A 14,627-nucleotide genomic window follows, 5' to 3' on the forward strand; every position below is an offset into this window, starting at 1 on the left:
GGCTAAGGGTTGTGTCCTGGCACTCCGTGATGCGTCGTGCAAAAGAACAGCCCTTAGCCGTGGTATATTGGCCAAATACCACACCCCCTTGTGCATTATTGCTTAAACATATCACAGCAAGTAAAACGTTTCTGTAACCGTTCCTGAGAATGTTGTTGCTGTTCTGGCCAGATACTTGCAAATGTATTTCTGTATTTTTTGTTGTTTATTTTCATACATTGATCTTTATGGTATTTTGTAATTGTATTTTGTGTTGTATTTTGTCATTTTTGCCCATCCCTGAATAGTCCAACATTAGTGTTTATTTTTCAGGTTATTCAACACTATAGCTCTAGGTGGCACTAACATCATGAAGAGTAGGCTACAAACAGTCTGTCAGAGGTAGGACACATCGCCTATTACAAAACAATTAAATAACATTTGCTGTAACAAATGCCGCCATATACAACATCCAACAAAACATACAAATACAACATATAGGCCTACAAAATATTGCCAAATTTGAAAATGAATGTGCCAAGTGATGGGAGAATCCACCAGCATAGGAATGAGCCAACACAAATATTTTGGCCATTAGTTCAGCTCTATGGGTTCTTGCTGCCATCATCCATTGCTTTCCAACATATTGTTTAAGCTTGGTTCAGTTTATCTGCAGAATTGATGGAAATTCATAAATTACTGAATTGATGTTAGGTTCATTTGCATTGCCATCTGGGAAATTAGTGTTTTAACTGAGGCAGCAGAGCGTTGGGCCAGTAACCGAAAGGTCACTGTTTGAATCCCTGAGCCGGCAAGGTGGAAAAGTATGCTGTTCTTTCCTTGAGCAAGGCGGTAAACCCCCAACAACAATTAGGTATCCCCTTTCCCCTAACTCAAAGAAATAATCTCAGTGTTCCTTTAACTCTGGTGCCGCTCTTGACCACTTGTCCTTTAGGAGCCATTAATCATTACAGTCTGGCCGTGGTGTTGCCACTGTGAGTGTCAAAGTGCTTGGGGGCAAAAAGCCCTTGGCAGACGCTCAGAATTTATCTGAGTCACCCCTGTCGAAGCCAAGATCTCAATACTGCAGTGCTGCTTCCTGTCAAGGAGAAGAATAATGCAAGCTTTCTCTCTTTCTGTTTGAAATGCTGATGAGAGAACTATCGCCATGCGCTGGGATTCTGCAATCCTGTTTCCTTTTTCATTGTTAAAGCATTTTTAGTGAGGGCTGTTATCCATATGTATGAGTCTGGTACACCGTCATCACCCCCACAGTTTATGAGAAAACCATCCATCCAAAGTGTCAGGGGCTTGCAGGGTTAAATAAGATTTTCTTGGACCCAGTATGGGCCCGCGTTGCAGAGTGGCAGTGCCTGTTATCGAGTGGCTTCTCCCTGGTCCTGCCAGGAAATGTGCTGACCTCTGAGGGTTAGATTACCCTGCCTCCCCAGAACAGCTCCAGAGCACTTGAGTACAAGGCCCACATCGTTGCCTGCAGATCAATACGCATCGAGTTGCCTTTTTACAAGAGGTACATTACCGTAAATGTGTTTACTTTGCAGTGATTCTGCAATCGGGGACTACATTGTTCCATAGATTAAGCCGGAATGTATCTGAGGTATCTTTTATCAATTGGACCTGATTGACACTTAAGGATAGAACAAATAGGGCATGATGGGATATCAAACCTAACCCCTTGCTGACTTCTCTGGTGCATATGTGCCCAAAAATATGATCTGTAATCCCAGATGAGTATGACATTAAATTCAACATAATGGTATACCTCTGTAAATCTCCTATTTCCCTTGTTCTGAAGAGTCTCTGCTGCTGCTCTCTGCCATTAGTTAGATGTGCAGACACACAGACGTGCATCCTGGGATAGATCTACTCTACAGAGCTCTCAGTCACGGACCAAGGCCTCTGAAGTCTGCTGGCTTTGAAGGCGTGGAGTGGATACCTTTTTATCATTGCTCCTGTAATAACTCCAAATCTGTTCCTCCTCTCTTGATGGCTCCATCCTCCTCGCTGAGGCAATTTAAGCATGGCCTCTTCCCAGGCTTATTATTCTACCCTTTCCAGACTAGTTTGATATTACATCACATTAAAGAGCTAAGAATGATGGCTGGCCACAGACATTGTGTGGGAGGGCTGGGGTTGTTAAGTCTATAGGTGAAGGAGTGGATTAGTGAGAGAGCAAGTGGTTAGATCAGTTAGCGAATGTTCAGATGAGTGAGTGAGTTTGTGAGTTGTTAGTCTTTAGGTAAGTAATTGTGAGTTACTGACTGAGGGTATAGGCAAGTGACTAACAAAGGTTTTGAATAACCCAAAATCTGCAAGGTAGACTTACTATGTATATATTTTTGTATAACTTAAGTGCACCGCAGCATTGAGCTACTGAAGGACACAGTGAAACTCTTGTCTCCTCTCTTCCATCCTCCCCATCATTGCAGACAGACAGAGGGGAAAGGAGGGGTGTTGTTAGAGAGTTTGGGAAAGGGAGGGGTGCAGAGAGTTTTTGGAAGGAGAGAGATTGCGCAGCACTGCAGAAACTGGGCGTTGGCTGCACATTAGGAGCGATGAAAAATAGAAACGAGGTAGAGAGAAAGAACGAAACAAGCGTGAGGTGCAGGAACATAATATACTGTATGTTATTTTGAGAAGGCTTAGAGGACAGGCAGAAGAGAGGGAGTGTCTGTCTGTCTGGTTGGAATTGAAATAATGGATAGAGGGAAAGTGAAACTAAATAGGAGAGGATAGGGAGGTTTTACCAACAGGTTATTGCACGAATGTTGGTTAAACGTTAAAAACATTGCTAACCAGGAAAGAAAATCAAATGGTGCAAATGTGTCAACGTTTGTATGAATGAGTATTACGTTATTCTGTGTTGACTTTTTTGTTAGCAAAATATATTGCTGCTTTTCAGCTCAAAGTAAATAATGACCATTTCATGAGTTGCGTTAATAATATATTTGTACATTTTTTGGGGGTAACCATTTGATAGATGTTCAGGAGTCTTATGGCTTGGGGTAGAAGCTGTTTAGAAGCCTCTTGGACCTAGACTTGGCGCTCCAGTACCACCTGCCATGCGGTAGCAGAGAGAACAATCTATGATTAGGGTGGATGGAGTCTTTGACAATTTTTAGGGCCTTCCTCTGACACCGCCTGGTGTAGAGGTCCTGGTCGGCAGGAAGCTTGGCCCCAGTGATGTACTGGGCCGTATGCACTATCCTCTGTAGTGCCTTGCGGTCGGAGGCCGAGCAGTTGCCATACCAGGCAGTGATGCAACCAGTCAGGATGCTCTTGATGGTGCAGCTGTAGAACCTTTTGAGGATCTGAGGACCCATTCCAAATCTTTTCAGTCTCCTGAGGGGGAATAGGTTTTGTCGTGCCCTCTTCACGACTGTCTTGGTGTGCTTGGACCATGTTAGTTTGTTGGTGATGTGGACACCAAGGATCTTGAAGCTCTCAACCTGCTCCACTACAGCCCCGTCAATGAGAATGGGGGTGTGCTCAGTCCTCTTTTCCTGTCGTCTACAATCATCTCCTTTGTCTTGATCACGTTGAGGGAGAGGTTGTTGTCCTGGCACCACACGGCCAGGTCTCTGACCTTCTCCCTATAGGCTGTCTCATCGTTGATGATCAGGCCTACCACTGTTGTGTCATCGGCAAACTTAATGATGGTGTTGGAGTCGTGCCTGGCCGTGCAGTCATGAGTGAACAGGGAGTACATGAGGGGACTGAGCACGCACCCCTGAGGGGCCCCTGTGTTGAGGATCAGCGTGGTGGATGTGTTGTTACCTATCCTTACCACCTGGGGGCGGCCCGTCAGGAGTCCAGGGTCCTGTTACAGAGGGAGGTGTTTAGTTCCAGGGTCCTGTTGGGTTCTGAGAATATGAAAATATACCTATTCATGTCACTGATGGAGTGCTAAGATTTAGAGTTAGTTAAGTTAAGGGTTATAGCTAGGAAGGTATATAGACTGTGCAACTAAGCTTGGAACGTGTTGAGTGCAGGGAAACGATTACATGTGACAGGCATTGATATTGTGAGACGTGTGGAGATCTTAGAAACTAACAATGTCACTGAGGGACAGAGGGTAATGTATAACGTTTACATTATGTCAGGATATGTTATTGTTAGCCATCAGGGATTCTCTAGGAGGAGAAGAGACAGTCTGATATCAATAACCATGACAGCCTTGAGTTGGGGAGAAGTGAGCACTTTGGGGTAGAGGTCAGGATAGATGAAGTGAGGAAGAACAGATATCAGTAAGGTTCTGTCTAGCAACAGAGATGCATTGGTTGTTCAGTTGTGGAGAAGGAGACTCAGCCTTGGAGAAAGGGTTAAATATCAGTGCTTGTGTGAAATGTTTTTTTGTCTGAATTACAGCTGTATCGACCCTTTGGGAAGAATTTAACTTGGTTAAGCTTCTCTAGTGTCCATGAGTTATTTACTCAAAATTAGAACCTAACAGTCCTTAGCTTATTGATGAGCTTTGAGGGCACTGTGGTGTTGAACGCTGAGCTGTAGGTGTTCCTTTCATCCAGGTGGGAAAGGGCAGTGTTGAATGCAATAGAGATTGCATCATCAGTGAACCTGTTGGGGCGGTATGCAAATTGGAGTAGGTCTTGGGTTTCTGGGATAATGGTGTTGATGTGAGCCATAACCAGCCTTTCAAAGTACTTCATGGCTACAGACGTGAGTGCTACGGGTCGGTAGTCATTTAGGCAGGTTACCTTAGTGTTCTTGGGCACAGGCACTATTGTGGTGTGCTTAAAACATGTTGGTATTAGAGACTCGGACAGGGAGAGGTTGAAAATGTCAGTGAAGACACTTGCCAGTTGGTCAGCGCATGCTCGTAGTACATGTCCTGGTAATCCGTCTGGCCCTGCGGCCTTGTGAATGTTCACCTGTTTTAAGGTCTTACTCACATCGGCTGTGGAGAGCGTGATCACACAGTCTTCCGGAACAGCTGGTGCACTCATGCATGTTTCAGTGTTATTTGCCGCGAAGCGAGCATTGAAGTAGTTTAGCTCGTCTGGTAGGCATGTGTCACTGGGCAGCTCTCGGCTGTGGTTTGCTTTGTAGTCTGTAATGATTTGCCAGCCCTGCCACATCCGACAAGCATCAGAGCCGGTGTAGTACGATTCGATCTTAGTCCTGTATTGGCGCTTTGCCTGTTTGATGATTCGTCGGAGGGCATAGCGGATTTCTTATAAGCTTACAGGTTAGAGTCCCGCTCCTTGAAAGCGCCAGCTCTAGCCTTTAGCTCAGTGCAGATGTTGCATGTAATCCATGGCTTCTGGTTGGGGTATGTACGTACAGTCACTGTCGGGACGATGTCATCGATGCACTTATTGATGAAGCCAATGACTGATGTGGTGTACTCCTCAATGCCATCAGAGGAATCCCGGAGCATATTCCAGTCTGTGCTGGCAAAACAGTCATGTAGCGTAGCATCTGCTTCATCTGACCACTTTTTTATTGATCGAGTCATTGGTGCTTTCTGCATTAATTTTAGTTTGTAAGCAGGAATCAGGATAGAATTATCAGATTTGCCAAATGGAGGGCAAGGGAGAGCTTTGTATGCGTCTCTGTGTGTGGAGTAAAGGTGGTCCAGAGTTTTTTCCCTCTGGTTGCACATTTAACATGCTGATAGAAATTTGGTAAGACGGATTTAAGTTTCCCTGCATTAAAGTCCCGGCTACTAGAAGCGCCGCCTCTGGGTGAGCGTTTGCTTATGACGGAATACATCTCATTCATTGTGGTCTTAGTGCCAGCATCAGTCTGTGGTGGTATGTAGACAGCTACGAAAAATACAGATGAAAACTCTCTAGGTAGATAGTGTAGCCTACAGCTTATCATGAGATACTCTACCTCAGGCGGGCAAAACCTCGAGACATACTTAGATATTGTGTACCAGCTGTTATTTACAAATATACCTAGTCCGCCGCCTCTTGTGTTACCAGACGGCGCTGTTCTATCCTGCCGATACAGCGTATAACCAGCCAGCTGTATGTTGATAATGTCCTCGTTCAGCCAAGACTCTGTGATGCATGAGATATTACAGTTTTGAATGTCCCGTTGGTCGTTTAATCTTTCGCGTAGGTCATCGATTTTATTTTCCACAGATTGCATGTTTGCTAACGGAATGGAAGGAAGTGGGGGTTTATTCGATCACCTACAAATTAGAGCTCCGAGACAGGATTCTGTCAAGGCACAGATATGGGGAAGGGTACCAAAAACATTCTGCAGAATCGAAGGTCCCCAAGAACATGGTGGCCTCCATCATTCATAAATAGAAGAACTTTGAAACCACCAAGACTCTTCCTAGAGCTGGCCGCCTGGCCAAACTGAGCAATTGGGGAAGAAGGGCGTTAGTCAGGGAGGTGACCAAGAACCCGATGGTCACTCTGACAGAGTTCCAGAGTTCCTCTGTGGAGATAGGAGAACCTTCCAGAAGGACAACCATCTCTGCAGCACCCCACCAATCAGGCATTTATGGTAGAGTGGCCAGACGGAAGCCACTCCTCAGTAAAAGGCACATGACAGCCCTCTTGGCATTTGCCAAAAGGCACCTAAAGGACTCTCAGACCATGAGAAATAAGATTTTCTGGTCTGATGAAACCAAGATTGAACTCTTTGGCCTGAATGCCAAGCGTCACGTCTGGAGGAAACCTGGCACCATCCCTATGGTGAAGCATGGCGGTGGCAGCATCATGCTGTGGGTATGTTTTTAGCGGCAGGGACTGAGAGACTAGTCAGGATCGAGGCAAAGATGAACAGAGCAAAGTACAGAGAGATTCTTGATGAAAACCTGCTCCAGAGCACCCATGACCTCAGATTGGGGTGAAGGTTCAACTTCTAACAGGACAACAACCCTAAGCACACAGCCAGGACAATGCAGGAGTGGCTTCAGGACTAGTCTCTGAATGTCCTTGAGTGGCCCAGCCAGAGCCCAGACTTGAACCCGATCGACCATCTCTGGAGAGACCTAAAAATCGCTGTGCAACGACGCTCCCCATCCAACCTGACAGAGCTTGAGAGGATCTGCAGAGAAGAATGGGAGAAACTCCCCAAGTACAGGTGTGCCAAGCTTGTAGCGTCATAACCAAGATGACACGAGGCTGTAATCACTGCCAAAGGTGCTTCAACGAAGTACTGAGTAAAGGGTCTGAATACTTTTGATTTTTGAAATGTAACCTTCATTTAAGTAGGCAAGTCAGTTAAGAACAAATTCTTATTTACAATGACGGCATACACCGGCCAAAACCAGGCGACGCTGGGCCAATTGTGCACCACCCTATGGGACTCCCAATCACAACCGGTTGTGATACAGCCTAGATTCGAACCAGGGTGTCTCTAGCACTGAGATGCAGTCCCTTAGACCGCTACGTCACTCGCCACTACTTACAGTACCAGTCAAAAATTTGAACACACCTACTCATTCAAGGGTTTTTCTTTATTTTTTATATTTTCTACTTTGTAGAATAATAGTGAAGACATCAAACTAATAACACACATGAAATCATGTAGTAACCAAAAAAGTGACAAACAAATCAAAATATATTTTATGTTTCAGATTCTTCAAAGTAGCCACCCTTTGCCTGGATGAAAGCTTTGCACACTCTTGGAATTCTCTCAACCAGCTTCATGAGGTAGTCACCTGGAATGCATTTAATTTAACACGTGTGCCTTGTTAAAAGTTAATTTGTGGAATTTATTTCCTTCTTAATGCGTTTGAGCCAATCAGTTGTGTTGTGACAAGATAGGGGTGGTATACAGAAGATAGCCCTATTTGGTAAAATATGTGTTATTTCATAGTTTTGATGTCTTCACTATTATTCTACAATGTAGAAAATAGTAAAAATAAAGAAAAACCCTTGATTGAGTAGGTGTGTCCAAACCTTTGACTCGTACTGTATGTAAATGTATATATTTTTTGGGGGCCCAAAAATCTAAAAACCTGTTTATGCTTTGTCACTATGGGCTGTTGTGTATAAATTGATGAGGGGGGGGGGAAAAAACAATTTAATCAATTTTAGAATAATGCTGTAACATAACAAAATGTGGAAAAAGTCAAGGGGTCTGAATACTTTCCCAAATGCATTGTAGAATGGGCATAGGAGCAGAGGGAGGGAAGGAAGGAGGGAGGGAGGCATTGTGCCCAGATAGAGATGACTCACCACAGTTGGAGAGGTTGAGATGCAGCGCCCTGGCACCAGTCATACCTCCCACCCACACCCTAACCCTGTCTCCGCCCCATCTATACCCCCACTGTCGTCCCCACCCCCAGGTAAAAACATCTGATTTATTCATCCTGTAAAACCCATATGATGAAATAAGGACAAACTCATGACTTACGGATTCACATTTATTCAGATACACCATATACAGTAACATCAGCAGAATCTCATCAAACTTTTACATTGCCCCACTCTGGGAGAATGTCAATTCATAACAGGCGGGTGGACATTTATTAGTTCAGAAATACCATACAGTAAACCAACCATACTGTAGCTCTTAAAACATTCAGAACAGGACAGAAGGATCTTTCATATTAGTTTACTGGCATGTCAGTAGAAAGTACTATAGCTCAGTCAGTCAGTGGCCCAAATATCAGAGCGGCATCAGTGTTAGGGACAGGAAATCATGCAGATGTAAGTGACTGGTGACTTATCGTCATACATATTTGATGAAATGAGACAGAAACGTAAGGGACTGGCTAAATGGCTGCTAGCAGTGTGTGTGAGATCTTCAAATCTTCAGGAAAGCCCGGCTCATCAAAGCCAGCTGGACCAGATACATAATCTTTACTATTACCTTTGTGAAATTACTTAGATAGAGATAAAGACACACAGACGGATTCTAGTAACCACAGCCCGTTGTTTCTGGTAGTCTGTGAATTAAAGCATAAAGCTGTTTGGTAGCTACACCCCATTGGTTGCCGCATTTACTTTGATGCCCAAAACAGAACCGTGTTGTAATGCTCCATCTCTGGATACCAGGGAATATTCTAGGCCTTATCAGCATATCTTAGTCAGAAGGGAGAGGGTGTGAATGTGCCAAACCTTCCGCTGAGAATAGAATGAAAAACTAGCCCTTTCTCCAAAGGATATGAAGGTAGAAATACCAAAATGTATGTCTTCTTGTTACTCAAGTTTGGGCTTACGTTTGTTTTTGTCCCACCCACACAACCATATAATCAACATTTTTTACTCTTTATTATTTATTCCACTTTCGTTTCATCATCACACATACAGGGCCAGAATGTTGTTATGATGCCCCTGCTTCAAATAACATTAAACATGCAAACAGAAAATGCGCACACAAACACACTACCGTGATGGTTGACTCTTTCCTTACCCTGTGACTTCTTAGCTTGTAAATGTGCTTGTGCGCCTTATGAGTTTGCATTTCATATTACATAATTTAAATAAGGGGCCACAGAAAGATATCATCAATATTTCCGTCACATAGTCAGTGGTGAATCAGTGTTGTTGCAGTCTGTCAGTGATGCTTCCCTTACAGGGAGGAAACGGCAGTATGCTGTCCACTGAGAGACAGTGTAGTACCCAGTTACATTCATTAATAGCTTTGTCACAAAGGATCCAACAGACAAGCAGATTTCAAACTGATTTTGCAATGCTGTGATAGCTATATGCAGGAAACGGGCGATACATCAACATTTTTAAACAATAACACTGTATACAGATATACGGTAAGGGTAATGCACAGGATTCAACCTTCAGAAGTCTTTAAGAAATCATCTACCCATTGAGTTATACATTCAGCTAGATTTAACTCTGCATTTTCAGAAGTACTTTCTCTACTGCTGTGTATTATACACTGGAGTAGAGAAACCTGCACTGTGTGCGACCGATCCAGCAGCAGAGGGCAGTGTGGAAACACACACACACACACCTTCTTAAAGCGAAGATAGCTCTCCAGTGTAGCAAAAGAAGCTGCACCATAATCAATTACTCCCCGACTCCTGCACCAAACATCAGGCAACCTCCCTGCATACGCAGCACATTTCTCTGGAAGAGAGGGAGTAGCCAACACCAAAGTGCTTACAGTATTAAACAGCCTGTTTAATGTATCCACTGAGTCACAGGTGATAGAGGTACACATTACACCAAATCCTTCGAAACAAAGCTTTATTGTCTCGTTTACACAGAGGCAGGTTAATTCAAATCCTCTCCCCACAAGTGTGATGTCGGGATGAGGGATTGTTTTCTGTGTCTGGGACATTGCTAAGGCAGGCGTGTCCCTGCTGAAAAAAAAAACAGCTTAGACCAGCATAGGCTGGTGACCAGCATTCATTGTATTTTCACTGATAACCAGCCTTCGTTGTGTTTTCACTAGTGACCAACCTTCATTGTGTTTTCGCTGGTGACCAGCTTTCACTGTGTTTTTGCTGGTGACCAGCCTTCATTGTGTTTTCTCTGGTGACCAGCCTTCGATGTGTTTTTGCTGGTGGCCAGCCTTCACTGTCTTTTGGACACACCTGCGTACCAGCATATGCTGGTCACCCGCAAAACCAGCATCAAGTCACATTATTCTGGCTTGCAAAGTGATGTCTAATTCCTATAAGTGATGTTACGTTTGATACCAGAGCTCTGGGGAATGTGTGGAAATCGCAAATCGGTTTACTTAAAAGCAGTGGGTCGATGCCTGTATCACTTTATCAGATGCACGTTATTAAAGATGTCCGAAGCTTCGTTTGATCATGTGCTTTTTCTAACCGTGTGTTGAAAAATGCAATATCCCACTGATTTCGCCATGACCAGTAACTTAGCAGGTAGAGTAGGGAACATTGGAACAGTGAGGGTATGGGGTTGAATCCTGGTAAAGGCACACTATTTTGAAAATTGTTTTATGAGAAACCACACATTATGCGCATTGATGTTCAAATAATTAATTGAATTTAGTATAGTATACGTTTCTGTCTTAATCATCCTAAATAATGCCATAGATTCACAGTTTTTGAAAAAGGGAAAAAAGGGAAGGATTATGCAAACCTGGTATTCTAACTGATTGTAGGCTACTAAAGCCAACAAACTAAATGCTGCGCCATGGAGTTTTGAGGAAAACAGTGGAAAAAACATACAGTAACACCATCAAACGTTGATACTTATTGCTGACCGGCAGATGTCACTAATATACATTGTGAACCGATAATGAAACTCTGAGTAATGAACCGTTTTCCGGGCACAATTTGGTGAACCCTCCAATGCCTTCAGAAAGCCTCAGTTTCCTATCGGACTCCAGCCTAAGTGGGTATATCCAACAATTTGAATTTATATTCACCCATAATCTGCATTCAGAATGTTTTATGAATGAGACTACCTAAATCATTTAAACTGGAACAATCATTTCAGTAACGGGTGCAATAAGTTCAACTACCAGATTGGATTAGTTTAGAAAATGTTTGTTATTTATCTTTGTGTAGCTTAAGATAAATTAATTGATTAATTAATCATGCAAGAACATAGATATTGAAACAAACAATTCTAAAAATCTAACCGCAAAAGAGAAAATCTGATAATGATGGGTGTGGTTTTGCAGACCAGCCTGACCAGCTAGCTCAGGAGTAGGCATCCCTGATCCTGGAGAGCCGCAGGCACTTCATATTTTTGATTTAACCAACCTGGAAGCCCAGGTATGTTGAATTTATGCAATTTACTGAACTGCTCAATTAGCTCAGTTGGTCAGGTGGGGTGCCTAGTTGGGGAAAAATACCCACGGCTCTCCAGGAACAGGGTTGGCTAACCCTTAGCTAGACCATGCTGGACCAGCATACACTCTTAACAGAAAAAAGGTTCTTAAGGGGTTCTTTGTCAGGGTTAAGGTTAATATGTGTATCAAATCATTGTATTTTTTTGGGTGGTGGGGGGCTTTGAGGAAGGGTTCTTTACTGCTGTGATGGTTGTGAAGAACCATCCTGTTCTTTCCCTTTCCAACATTTTTTCCTTTTATGCCATGAAATGCTACTGTTAAAAAGTAACTGTTACGGTACACAACGGGCTACCGGTTGCAGTGAAAGTATGGTAAACAACAACCAGTTAATGTATTTTAACAGCTGAATTAAGGTGTTATTGCTGTAATGGAAAGTACTTGAGACTACACCTCAGTTGGGATTTGAATTTACTACTACTTTATTGGTTGCTAAAGACCTGAATTTCCTGTTACACCACCAGGTCCGTGCGAATGACAGAGATTGGCTACAGATAAAATGGAAAGAATAGTATCAGCAGTTTGCAAAACTTTTACCAGAATCAAGTCAATAATAATTATTGCCCGATTATCTAACAACACCGACATACAAATAGCAGTGCTCAGGGACATTTCATGTAAAGTTTGCATAAATGCTTTGGTGATTTGAACTTGAACGTTTTTGGGTGGAAGTGCATTAATGTTTCAGGAGTGCCACTAGTTACATCTTTATTACCAAAAATATATATCCACACACTCTCAAAATTAGGGTACATTTAGGGTACATAAAAGGTCAAAGGTACACAAGGAACCTTCAGAGGTACAGAGAGATACTCACATGATACTGGCCGGTTCCTTTTAGGATACCCAACAAACAGGTGTGATCATTCTACAGTGGTCCCTGCAGCGTACGCTCAAACCGGTGTGATCATTCTACAGTGGTCCCTGCAGCGTACGCTCAGACCGGTGTGATCATTCTACAGTGATCCCTGCAGCGTACGCTCAAACCGGTGTGATCATTCTACAGTGGTCCCTGCAGCGTACGCTCAAACCGGTGAGATTAGAATGCTTATTTAGTTTCCATAGATGCAACAGTCAGCATTTGAGCTAGCCACACTGTTTCTTTCACAGAAACATTTTGCACAAACACAGTCCTTACAAAGTTATGTCTTGATTGTGACCAGAAAATGTAGGCTACATTAGTCCTAGCGCTAACTGATAAAAGATTGACATAACACAAGCTGTCATATTTAGAGAACTCTCAGCAGACAGAAATCACAATATCAATTAGCCGATAGCAGTTACTATGTATAAATCATCACATCACATTTGAGCTCAACATTGATCAAAATAATTTAGTAAAACACTTTCTAGAAATCAAAAGTAATCCGATGATGGGGAGTTTGTGCGTGCCGCCATGTTTTTTTTCTTCGCGTCAACCAAAGATAATAAAAGACAAGATGAGTTTGGTCTGTTTGCAGTGTGCATGTTGAAGGGGGGGGTGTCGTCAACGATCATTCACTTCCCTTCATTCACTTCTGGAAGTTTACTCGAAAGATATGTGAACCATTCCTTCACTTCATTATAACATCTTTGGTCTGACAGACATTTACGTGACACCCAGAATGCATTGTATAATGTCAACAAACATGGAACCACACATAGCTGGCAAATAGCTTAGCATTAGCTCATTGTAATCAATACAACAAAATACCAAAAAAGTATTTTACACACATCATAGGTGTCCATTACAATCTATGCAATAATCTGAATGCATTATTTGTCATAAGTACTTGAAAACATGTGAATAAAACATGTAAATACATTATGCTCCATACATACACTACCGTTCAAAAGTTTGGGGTCACATAGAAATGTCCTTGTTTTTGAAAGAAAAGAAGAAAAAAATTGTCCATTAAAAAAAACATCAAATTGATCAGAAATACAGTGTAGACATTGTTAATGTTGTAAATGACTATTGTAGCTGGAAACGGCAGATTTTTCTATGGAATATCTACATAGGCGTACAGAGGCTCATTATCAGCAACCGTCACTCCTGTGTTCCAATGGCACATTGTGTAAGCTAATCCAAGTTTCTTATTTCAAAAGGCTAATTGATCAATAGAAAACCCTTGTGCAATTATGTTAGCACAGCTGAAAACTGTTGTCCTGATTAAAGAAGCAGTAAAACTGTCCTTCTTTAGACTAGTTGTGTATCTGGAGCATCAGCATTTGTGGGTTCGATTACATGCTCAAAATGGCCAGAAACAAATAACTTTCTTCTGAAACTCGTCAGTCTATTCTTGTTCTGAGAAATGAAGGCTATACCATGCGAGAAATTGCCAAGAAACTAAAGATCTGGTACAACGCTGTGTACTACTCCCTTCACAGAACAGCGCAAACTGGCACTAACCAGAATAGAAAGAGGAGTGGGAGGCCCCGGTGCACAACGGAGCAAAAGGATAAGTACATTAGAGTGTCTAGTTTGAGAAACAGAAGCCTCACAAGTCCTCAACTGGCAGCTTCATTAAATAGTACCTGCAAAACACCAGTCTCAACATCAACAGTGTTGGGATGGGATGCTGGCCTTCTAGGCAAAGTTCCTCTGTCCAGTGTCTGTTCTTTTGCCCATCTTAATCTTTCATTTTTATTGGCCAGTCTGAGATATGTCTTTTTCTTTGCAACTCTGCAAAGTTTTATTGCTTCTATAATCAGAACAACCGTTTTCAGCTGTGCTAACATAATTGTGAAAAGGTTTTCTGATGATCAATTAGACTTTTAAAATGATAAACTTGGGTTAGCTAACACAGCGTGCCATTGGAACACAAGAGTGATGGATGCTGATAATGGGCCTCTGTACGCCTGTAGATATTCCACAAAAAAATCATCCCTTTCCAGCTACCATAGTCATTTACAACATTAACAATGTC

The sequence above is a fragment of the Salmo salar genome, chromosome 01 (assembly GCF_965601325.2).
Source record: "Salmo salar chromosome 01, fSalSal1, whole genome shotgun sequence".
Classification (NCBI taxonomy): Eukaryota; Metazoa; Chordata; class Actinopteri; order Salmoniformes; family Salmonidae; genus Salmo; species Salmo salar.